Genomic DNA, 12,304 nt, shown 5'->3' with positions numbered 1-12,304 from the left:
GGGTGCCATAGAGGGGAATGCTTCTTTCTGTGTCCCCATTGCAAGAGGTGGGTGGGTGGGAGCCCGGAATTAAGAAGAATATGTTGGGTCAAATCTGCAAACCTTTCGACCTTCCTTCGTTCTGTCTTTAAAACCTAGTCTCACTCATTCAGCATATTAGGTGCCTGTAGAGCTAACAAAGCCCAACATCCTGGCTTGATACACTGAAGGCTTCTTGGAGGGCTTACAAAGCATTTTGAGGAGTTAAATGTAAATGAATCAGGAACACATGGATTCAATTTCCCTGGAAATTCACATGTGCTTGGAAATGAAGGGGGGCAGTGTCTGGCCAAATGTGCTTTGATTTATCTGACCCCAAAATATATCCCTCCCCTCTCCCTTCCTCCCCTCAAAATCATTCAAAACTTTGCTTAATGTCAAACTATGGCTGGGTTCTTGAGACCCTTGAAACCTGGAGGGGTTTGAGTTCCTGGAGTTAAAAAGGGCATTCAGGGAGCCTTTTTCCACCACCCCCTGCCCCACCCCCGACTAAAAGATCTCACATGGTTTTCTTCTATTTAACGGGGTTAAATTAAGGCAAGGATGTGATGATGTTAGTTCAATCACAAAGCTAGCCACCTACTGCAATCTGTGGAAGCTTTTGCTTCTTGCAATGAACATTCTTATTTGCAGGACATTCTGTCAGTAAAAACCAGGTCTGCTTTTTTGAGGAAATTAGCACTTGGATAAAGGAGTACAATTATACAGCCATTGTCATCATCATCACCATCATTATCATCATACGCCTAACATTTGTTCATTTAGAGAGTTTCAGAACGCCTTTTAAAATGATTATCACATTTAATAGCCATAAATATCCCTTATATGGAGTGTTAAAGATTGTGTAGAACTGCTTAGAATTGTTTAGAACCTCCTTATAGCTGTCAGTCAGACAGAGGGAACCCTTAGTAGAGGAACTGGGGGCTGGCCAATAGAGTCTCATAAGTTTGAGTCTCGTTAAGTCTGATTAAGGGTGCTTTAGACACAACTGTTCCGCTTCCCTTCTTTCTTGGGACGTTCTGATATAGAAGAGATGGGAAATGTTCAACTTTTAATCTTAAAGTCTCATCACAGACTGGAGTCAAGCTGTGGTTTGTCAGAGGCTAATGACTGCAATGATTATTTGGGTAATCGAGAAGTAGTTGGATAAATCATCTATACTTTTGGTCCCTTGTCACCATTAATTGATTTTATCTTGCCCTTTTGCTCCCTCTTAGGCCAATTGGAGACCACTTCCTGTTCCCGTATGTATTTCTTCCTGCCTGGTTTCCTTACCCACCTGGTTAACATTGTTCTCTTGGTATCTTTGTAAATAGTTCTGTAGGTGTGGATTTTGTCCTGTGATGATGTTTGCATGCGATGACCACCAGAGAGAGCTACTTATGGACCTTAATGAGATGGGAGGGCAGAGCAAGAAGAAGGTAAGGGGGGCAAAGCAGGAAGGTGAGGGCAACTTCTGGCTGACTCTCCATGGGTAACTCTCAGCTTTTCTTTCTATGCCTCAGCCATACCCGCCCCTTTCTTTTCTGTCTTTTTTCCCCTCTTCTACTTAGACTCTGCTGCCAGTGTGTTGTGTGACTAGCTCCTCCTAGATCCCTTAAAGTTCTGGTTTAAATATCACCTTTTCAGAGACGCCTTCTTAGATCACTCTATGAAATGAAGGCCCCAGACTCCCCCAGTTTTTGCCTGTAACGTATAATCCTGTTCATTGCCTTTATAAGATATAGTGAAACTGTTTATTTATTGGTTTGTTTAATGTCTTTCTCTTCAGCCAGGACTGAACTCTCTTGCAGCCAGGGATAGCTTCTGATTTGTGCATCACTTTCCTAGAAACATGCCTAGAAAAACCTTGCATCTAGTAGCTGATCAATGAAAAATTATTGGTCAATGGATTATTCTAAAGAGCAGTCCAAATGTTGAAGGGAGTATCCCTTTGAGGGACTATGAGGTCAGAAATCCATCATCATAGTGAGCAGTCAATATCCTTATACATTTTTTTTAAGAAGATTATCTTGTCTGCCATTTTTACTACATAAAATACGTAGCCATTTGATTCTAAGAAGCCAATATTTATAATCTCTCTTAACCATGTGTTTTGTGAGATGCTGGGGTAAAACATGGGATTTGACATTTTCCATTCCTGGCATCATTGATCAATGTGACAAAGAGGAAACTATGAAAACAGTACCAACTGCAATGATGACAAATTCCCACCCAAAAGAATTGATCACAAGTCCTATCAAACCAGCTTTTTATTGAATTAACACTCTGTAAGAGTGTGTTAAGTATACAATTAGCTTGTTATTTAAATAGTGATTATTTCTATCCTAGATGAGTACATAGAAAGGATTAAAGTTTTCAAAGATAAATGAAAAATCCAATACTTTCCCTTCAGGTAGGTAAAGAAATATAGGAAAATAAAATCGAGAAAAATAAGAAAAATGACAAGTAGAAGATCATTTCACTATTCAAAATATATGTCATAAATTTTCTGATATTGTGCTAAAGTTGGTTGTAAGTTTTGTTCTGATTTTCCTAGCAGCCAGTGTAATGAGTAAAATATGATTTAGTATGTGATTTATAGGCAGGGCCAGCTACATAATTTGCTGGCTCCAGTGCAAAATGAAAATGTGGGGCCCCTTATTCAAAAAGCAGGAAAAATGCCATTAAATGTAATAAAACATGAAACTTTTTCCTTTCTTCCACGCTCTCACTCTAGACCTGTCATGGTGTTTTTTATTTGTTATTTAATGGCTCACTCCCTCGGGCATGGGAATACTGGCTGGTAAAGCAGACTCTCAACAGGCACTAGTTATGTTTCCCCCTCCCCCTGACCACCCCCTTATTTGCCCACCTGCTGCTACATTCTCCTTCCTGCACCCACCAGACCTATGTACTATGCCCTCTTTGGAGACAAGGGAGCCAGTCTGCCCTTCCAATGGCCTGTTGCCTCAACCCACCAAGAATGGGCAACACCTAAAGGATTTCTAATCAGTTGAATGTGGGATGTGATCAGTACCTGGATTGGGTATGAGAAGGCTTGTGCCACCAAGCACATGGAACAAGCACCATCATAGAGACTACCACTGCTGTCTCCTGCCCTGAGACATTACCGGGTCTGCATCATCCTACACCTTCCCTCCCCATGGCCCCTGCCTCTGCTCAAACTCTCTCTGATGCATAGTGCATACTGGCCTGAGAGAGAGAGTGAGAGAGAGGCTTGACAGTGCCTGGGGTGCAGTGGAGCAGTTTGTATCAGCAGTGTCTGGCTGGGCCTGAGGAGGAGGATTTGAGCTGGGCCAGACTACCAAAGGCAACACAATGGGAAGCCAAGAGCCCATCCCAGGGAGGCAGGAAGATAGTGGGAGGGAGGCGGGACTGCTCGAGAGCTGAAGCTCCAAGCTTGGTGCATGCTGCATTGTCCCAAGCCACAAAATATACATTTACATGTACAAAATATAGATTCAAAAATAAAATGATTAAAACTTTCAAAACAGCAAACAGAGAGCATTAAAATCAAAGTAAGGGAACTTTCTGAGGATGAGGCCTGAAGGAAATCGCACCATTTACATAAAGTCAACCCCATTGATAGAGTCTGTAAGTTAAAAACAAAACAAAGCACCTTAGTTGTTAAAGAGAAACACACCTGACCTTGACACTGAGAACTGAGAACTCAGAGAAATTTCTCACAGATGTCTATATAATTGGCAGCATCCTTAAAATGTCTCATTCATTCAATAGAACTACCATTCTGAAGTACCTATGGTTAGCTTTAAAAATAAAACTACCAGTTATTTTATCAGCAAAAATGGGTTTATTAGGAAATAGCAGGGAATTGCAATTCAGGATAAGCAAGCTATGGCAAAACCATAGTCAAGTCTGGAGAACAAAGAAGTGCTCTTTTACAGAGAAAGGGGGATGTGGGGAAGAGGGTTTAAACAAAAAGTCCACTGGGGTAAACTGGCAGTTTAGAGTATGCTAGACTCTCATTGGCTGAGTTGTGACTGTCTTTCACTGGCTGGACTGTTGCCGGGGGAGGAGGAAACCTTTCTTACTCCTGCTGGCATGGTAAAGCCACATGGGCTCACAAGGTAGGTCTCTTCCTGTAGAGTTTGCAAGGGAGGGCAAGTGGTCGGGTTGAGAGCTCCCCCTGCTGGCTTCCCAACTCCATTTTTTTTTATTTTAAAAATTTTTAATTCTTTTTTTAAATTTTTTTTTTATTGGAGTTCAATTTGCCAACATATAGCATAACACCCAGTGCTCATCCAACTCCATTTTAAATGAGGTTTCCTTATCTTCACACTAGGCATCATCACTATACTTACTTTCCAGTAAGGAAGAGCAGAAAATAAATACATAAACAAACCAAAAATCACCATTCCACAAGTTGTGGGAGATGCTGGACTGCTTTTTCCAGACACTAGCCATGCCTTTTCTGATCTGGCACCTACCTGCCCATCATCTCTCATCAACCCATCTTCTACATTTCAGCTCAAAGTCTTCTCTTTTAAAGAAGGCTCCCCTATACTCCCAATTAGACCACATACCTTTTGCACTCTTCATAGTCCCCTCTACTTTAACTTCATGGTGCTGTTCACAGAGTTTGGAATTATGAATTTGTGTATATTGTCATTTGCTTGTTGTCTCTTTATCCTTGGCGAGACCATAGGCTCAAAGCTGTAGGGTATGTTTTGTCCTGCCTTCATTATATGTCTCTAGTGGTGAGTACAGTATTCCTAGCATTTGTGGAAGCTGCATCTCTTTGCAATGGGCAGATTCAATAGCAAATGTGTTGAATACACACTTTGTGCCAGATATGTTGCTGCATCCTGGGGATAAAATAATGAGTGAGACACATGATCCCTGTCCTCAGAAAGGATTCTGTTCCTCCTTAAACCTACTTACCATTTTTTGCCCACAATCCTTTTGCTCCAATCACATATTTCACTTGTTTCTTGAACACTCTCCATCTGTTTCCACTGAAATTCTTTTTATCAAAATGCCATCCTTCCAGATATATCCTTTTATTCTTTTCTTTTTTTAGGGAGAGAGAGAGAGAATCTCAAGCAGGCTCCATGCCCAGAGTCGAACCCAACGAGGGGCTTGATCTCACAATGCTGAGATCATAACCTGAGCCTAAATCAAGAGTCAGACATAATCAACAGAGCCACCCAGGTGCCCCTCCTTTCTATTTTTTAAACTTCAGATTGACTTCCATATTGTAGAAGTTTCTAAGAAGCCTCCCACCTCCCCAAATAAATTCTTCTCTTCACTATTCAGAGATTTTAATAGGATACATGATATCCTGCCTGACAACTACACTAGTCCCCTCTTATCCACAAGGAATATGTTCCAAGACCCTCAGCCCTACTGGCTTCCCAACTCCATTTCAAATGAAGTTTCTTTATCTTCACACCAGACATCATCACTATACTTACTTTTCAGTAGGGAAAAGCAGAAAATAAGTACATAAATAAGCAAACCAAAAATCACCATTCCACAAGCTGTGGGAGATGCTGGACTGATTTTCCAGACTCTAGCCATGCCTTTTCTTATCTGGATGGTCAAATAGTACTGGAGCTTATATATAGTTGTTTTTTTTTTTTCTATACGTACATACCTACAATGGTTTAATTTTGAAATAGGCACAGCGAGACTAATTAATAATAACTCATAATAAAATAGGACAATTATAACTAAACTATAATAAAAGTTATGTTATTGTGGCCCCTCTCTCTCTCCAAGTATCTTACTGTACTGTACTCATCCTTCTTGTGAAGATGTGAGATGATAAAATGCCTGCATGGGGAGATGAAACAAGGGGAATGACGTAGGCACTGGGACAGAGCCTGAGGCCACTACTGACCCTCTGATGACTGGATGGAGGGATGATCATTTGTTTTTGGACCACCATTGACTGGGGATACTTGAATCCACAGAAAGCAAAACCACGGATAAGGTAGATTCCCAGCCTCCCTTGCAGCTGGGTGTGGTTATGTCCTTCATTCGTGCCAATGAGTAGGAGAGATGGCTACAGCTTCCACATCATGTACTTAAAAGGAAATTGTTTGCTCTCCACTTCAAATTTGTTTGTCTCTTATCTTGATCTGGAATGTGAACAATTATGGCGGAAACTTCACTTCCATCATGCTCGCAAAAACAAGATAAAGTTAGTATTTGGTTATCCTTGTCTCCTTACACAGAGTACTTAGTTTAAATTATATTACTTAACTTGAATGTCCTAAAGTGCTCTTTTATTTATGAATATACTATCTTTATACAATTCTCTCTCACACAAACTGCTGTCCCCTAACTATCCATTTTTAAAAATGTATAACAAATTGGACCAACGTCAGAATATCAAATTCTATTTTTTTTTTGAGAAAAGATGAGAATCAACCAACTTGTAGTTGCCATGAAAAAAAAATAGAATCAGTTGAATTATCCTGGAAATACAGTCTTTCCTCTTTTTTTAACAGGAAATGGGGAGGAGGAATCTGATGCATGTCTCATGTCCTTCTGTAGCAGGAGAACTTGACCTGTAATGAATGCAGACACTTACTGTATCACCGTGAAACAGCATCTCTTATCAGAATTATATACCTGAGGATTAGACAGAAAGCTTTATTGGTAAAATGGCAAGCCTGTAGGGATTCTCTTTTCTTCTCCCAACCTCTGAAGAAAGATCTGGCTAACTCTAAATACCAAAAATGGCCTTTCTTCCCATATCATCTCCCATGAGTGACCCTAGATCATTGCATATAGTAATCTAAAATCTTTTACTCTTAGATTTGAACTTTTCTTTTTTTCAAAGCAGGAAAATGGAGAGAGAGGAAAGCATCTTTGATTTTTTTCCAAACTTTTTAACCTATCGATCTTATTTCATAATTTAATTATCAACCTCATGGTTCCAGAGCAGGATAACTGACAATAAATCTATAATTGTTTCTATTGAAGGGACAGGCTCCCTGGAGACAATTGGCTGAGAAGGTATTTATCAATGCAACATACTAAAAGTTTCAAAAAGCAACATCACTTGAAAGAAATAAAAGTATAGGAAAACTTTCAGCTGAGAATCATTTGCAGTAGAAGGGCTCTTCACTGATAGAGGCCCTAATACAAGAAATTCTTATTCTCTAAATCTTGGTTCTTCTTCTTGATATTGTCTCTAACCTCCCTTCTTGCCCAAGATCCTTTCTGTAAGTTCTATACCTTGACAGTTTTACCTATATGGTCTCTCGCATATTCAATCACATTCATTTCTCTACTGCCTGGGGGCCTTTAGAGACCCTAAGTAACTTGACAGCTTGGTTGATGTAAACTCATCTTTATACTATCAGAGCTTAAAATAGTGCCTTCATTTATAGTAGATGTTCAATAAGTGTTGAATTGAGTAGGTGAAGAGCTGAAACAAAACCTAACATAATATTTTTGCATTTCTCTAATTATAGACTTAATCCAGGTTGTTAGCAAATGTCAATCTGTGGAAGATAAATTAGGATCAAGCCTATTACAGCCAAGTACTTATCTTCCTCCTAGTTTCAAAGTTCTTTTAAAAGAGGAATTAGCAGTTCTTTAATACATCAGTACTATAATCCCCTTTCCAAAAATGCCAGAGGTCACCTGGAAATAGAATGCCTGAACAAGGATTAAAACATAAGAATAGGGGACTTTGGTTAAGTTTACTGGATCACTGCATCCATGTCCTTGTTAAATATGCTTTGTGGACCATGACAAGAAAGCATGATGGGGGTGGGGTGGGGGTGGGTCATAGGTTGAAGAGGTTAAGAAGGACAGAAGATTTATTGATTGATAGTAATCAATGCATCTTATACTATACTTCTCTTTTCTGATCACCCTGCTTATAGCTCTTCAACCTGATAACCTTCATTAATGATGGACAAGTGTCACATATCCCTAGATTTTGTGATGCATATTTTTGTTACATAGACACTCTATTCAGATCTCCAAATACTGGCAATCCCCATGTAAATAAAAAAGTCCCCAGAGTTTTTAAATACAGTACAGAGAACTTTCAATTTTCTTGAAGAATAAAAGATGATATGAAATATCTAATTTTTCTTTGGAATTAACCGTTTGCCTCTGCCAAAGGAGATGTTTACCTATGGCCCATGAATTTCCCTTCCACTTGTAGCCTGAAATCTCATATAAAATCCACCAAAATTATTTCTCAAGTTTGTTGGTTTATCACGGTGGATTGGGGAAACGTGATAAAATTTTGTATAGATAAAGCCCTATGCTTATGTCTTGGGGCATCTCAGTAGACCTCAGTCAGTCAAAGAAGAGAAGTGAAACAGAGGCATGAGTACTTTATGCAACATATTCTGCTAGTAATCTGAGCTGAAACCATGAGGCACCAAGACAGAAAGAGTAGCTGCCTGATAACTATCTTTTATTTACACTGAGGCTGGCCATAATTCTTGTTGGGTTCCTTGAAGTCCCCTGAATCATCAAATAGGGCTTCCATTTTCTTAAACTCACTTGAGTGAGTGGTTATAAACAAAGAGCAAAAGAATGTAGAGTGCTTAACAGTCTTCTAATGTTCTGAGAGAAGAATTAGGTACTTACCATGCCAGGGGCTATGCTTGGAGCTTTATGTTTTATATACATATAAGATAAATATTAAAAATGTATTTCAAAAACTTCACTTATAAGGTAGGCATTATTAAGTACACTTAACAGGAAAGGGGGCTGAAATTAAAAGATAGTGAGCCACTTGCTCAGTGTCTTCTATCTAGTAATTATGGGAGATGGAATTCAAGCCTTTTTTTAACCTCACAAAAATTTTGTCAAAGTTCTTACCACCATCAAAGTGGGAAATCTTGCAGGAAATAAAAAGACAACAAAAAATATACAGAAAATTGAAAGAGTAGTGAATTTAAAAAAAAAAATTACCATTGAGATAAATTAAGCCCGTTCTTCTAGACATAAAACAGACCAAAACTGTGTGATTGGTGATGGGGGTGGGGAGAAAATTAAGAGGAAGAGGAAAGATGGAGAAACAAGAATGGTCCCATGATGGAAACTTTTCTGAATCAAAGTACTGAGGGGATTACCAATGCTGAATTTTTTGAAATGTACTCTTTGAGAACAAATAGAGTAAAAATGCTTCACTCACTTAAATTAAATCGTAAAATATAGTCAACAAAGCCAATGGATGATTTAACTTCTATGTCTCCTCATTATACTTTATGAGGCAAAATAGGATCCTTATATGAATGATTTAAATATATCCGATCCATAGTGGTTAGTTACCCTACCTCATTTCCTTCACATGATTTCCTTATTGAAGAGTCCATAGCTTCCAAGCCCAAATTCTTAAGATGTTCCTTATTTGCCTCAAACTTCCATGTACTTGCTTTGAGGTTAGTGTTCACATCCGTGAAACTTAGCTTCACAGATGCAGTCTGGTAGTGCATTCATAAATACACAGGAGCTATGATTGTTTGTACTTGGGGAACATGAGGTTTTACAAAGTTAAACAGTCTTAAATTTTCCCTTTATTATTAAGTCACAGAACTTAACCCTCATTCTGAATCTTCACATGCAGGTCTTCTCAAACATTAGATCCCAGTTTCTTCTTTTTGAAGAAAAGCTCATGCTACTCATGTTTGGGGAAACATATAATAGGGATGCGGTTCCATAAAACACAGAGCTAGAAATACCTACCAGTTAATCTTCAACCCTTGCCTAGATATTTACTGCTGACTTTTCTTATGCTACTTTTTAGGGTTGATTTCCACTAGAAGGGTGAATGTGGCAACCATTATCCCTTCTCAAACATTAGTGACTTGCTCGGTGAAAATCCCTCATTTCTTCCCCCAAGGATCCAAAAGACCAGAAATTTCAAAAGGAGCTTCTCTTCAGTGAACGTTTGAGGATTCCTCTTTTAAAGTCAATGAGATAAAAAAAAAAGATAAAAAAAAGATTAAAAAAAAAGATAAAAAAATAAAAATAAAAAAAAATAAAGTCAATGAGATATAATAGAATCAATCTGTTAACATCAGTTGGTAATGTTGTGCATACAAATTGTTACTTAACCTTTCTGATGCTTAGTTTTCCTGTTTGGAAAAATCATATCTATGTCATAGGAGCATAGTAGGAATCTACAATGTAGTGAAATCTTTTATAATATATCTTCCCTTCTTTCTTACTCAGCTCCTGTGTGTCTCAGGTATTATGTCTTGCCCGACTGATCTTCCAGAAATCTGGATCACACCCAGAACATGAATTCCCCACTGGCTAATGTCTGTTTTTGCAAATATTACCTTACCACATTGCATGTGGAAAAAATACAATTAACTGGACAATGAAAACTAAACGAAGAATTCAGACATTCAAAACAAAGTCTTTGTTCCCAAGGAATATATGTTAGACTTGAAAACGCTTTGGCAAACTCGCATGTCAATGGTATTAGAGGAGAGAGAAAGTGAGGAGGGGGGACCTGAGTCGCAAATTCTTGAAAGGGTATATGGTCTTCCCATGAAATCTGCCAGGCTCTTGAAGAGTTTATGAGTGATGATGAAGATTGTTTTAACCCTACTGTGCCCCTTCAGTGTGCACATTTTGGGTAGAGGCTTCTGCCCCTGAAGTATAGTGAGTTGCTAGGTGGTCTGGATCAGAGTTTTTAGCATTAATGTTATCATAAGTGACAGCTGGAGAGAGGGAGACTGCAGGGGACAGGGCAGAGAAACAATAGGGTGCCCGAGATATCCCTAAGATTATAACTATATTCTAGACCCTCTACCAAGAGAGAAAGAACAGTGGCCCCGGAGATCCATGTCAGTCCTTTTTCTTCTTTATTTGGTTTTCCTCCTTTCCAAAGGAGACATAGGTAAGGTCATGGAGAAGAGTTTGGCTCTAGTTGACAGCTTGAGGATTGCCTAGATTTAGTTTAAAATACGGAAATAAAACAAAAGCTTAGAAAACAAGACTAAAGGACCCAAAACAATGGATTTTCAGAAGTCTCCTCAAAAATAAGTCATGCTAATTTAATAGAACAATATTATGCTTTTAAAGTTAAGAGCCATAACATATGGCAGTGAGAAAACGTGCCAAAGGAAACTATGAAAGACTTGTCATTCACCAAGTTATCACTAGAGGGGGTGGTTGCACACCGATAGGGTTCATTTCTGAGCAAGTAGCTTAACCATCTTCAGTGCAGATTTCCCACCTCCACCAGCGGGTCACAGCTTTCTGTTGCCATGGGAACCCCTAAACAAGGGGTAAATATGTCGACAATAGCCATAGACAATTTTATTTTTCATCCTTTTTTAATGCATGGCAGTCTCAGAGCACTCCATCTGCAGCCTGATGTTGCTCACTGGCCTGTTAAGTCTGGGCAGCACAAGCCATCCATTATTGCTAAATGGTATCACAGCACGTAGCTCTGTTCACACACTGTGGTGCATTGTAAAGGTCCCTGCTCTATGGAGAGAAAAAAATCCCTCTTTTTTCCCCTCCCCTTTTTCCCCCTTCCAAGTGCAGCTGAATCTTCAAATGTGGATAACTCCTGAGTCTGTCTGTATCAGGCTAGTAGACACAATGATTAAGCCTGGAGGAAGCCAATTTAATTTGAGGCAAAGAAGAACTGAAAAAGAAGCATTAGACTCATTTTTCGGGACCCAAAAGTAGATGTTCAAGGTGGCTGGAATACAGTTAAAATAATTTGACTTTCTGAAGCATGGTCTTTGAAATGAAGTTTGTAATAGAATTAAGGCTAACAATTAAGGCCATAACTGAGCTTATATAAAGACAGTCCACTTTGTAGGAGACAGCTCTAAGCCATGAAGAAGTGCCCTAGCCAAGGATGTAAATTAAGCAGAGAATGGGGCTGTGCTACTCGTAGCAAGTTACCTTATTATCTCTGCCTTGACTTCTGTGGTTGTGTTCATTATTTACTATGTACCTACTAGGTGTTATACACTCTCTGAATATAAGTGTTAGTGCAAATGGCCCTGCACTTGAGATGCAAGGGAACTTTTACCCTCTGAGTACTGGACCTGATCCAAAAAGAAACTAAGGTTGCTATGACAACAACACAGATTCCAAACTCGCAGATTTCTCCTCTCCACCAGGCCCCTTTCTCATATGAAATGAAGGAAGCATTCACCTACAGAATGTCTAAGAGAAGCAGGTCTGTAGACTAGGTTCTTGAGGTCAGGAGCTAATTCAGCTGGCTCACAGTACTCTCTGTGGATCCACCGGTATGTGGCACATAATAGACCTTCAATAAAATTGTGTT

Source organism: Vulpes lagopus, chromosome 9 (assembly GCF_018345385.1).
Source record: "Vulpes lagopus strain Blue_001 chromosome 9, ASM1834538v1, whole genome shotgun sequence".
Taxonomy (NCBI): Eukaryota; Metazoa; Chordata; class Mammalia; order Carnivora; family Canidae; genus Vulpes; species Vulpes lagopus.
The sequence above is the reverse complement of the archived record's forward strand: the minus strand, read 5'-3'. Positions refer to the sequence as shown.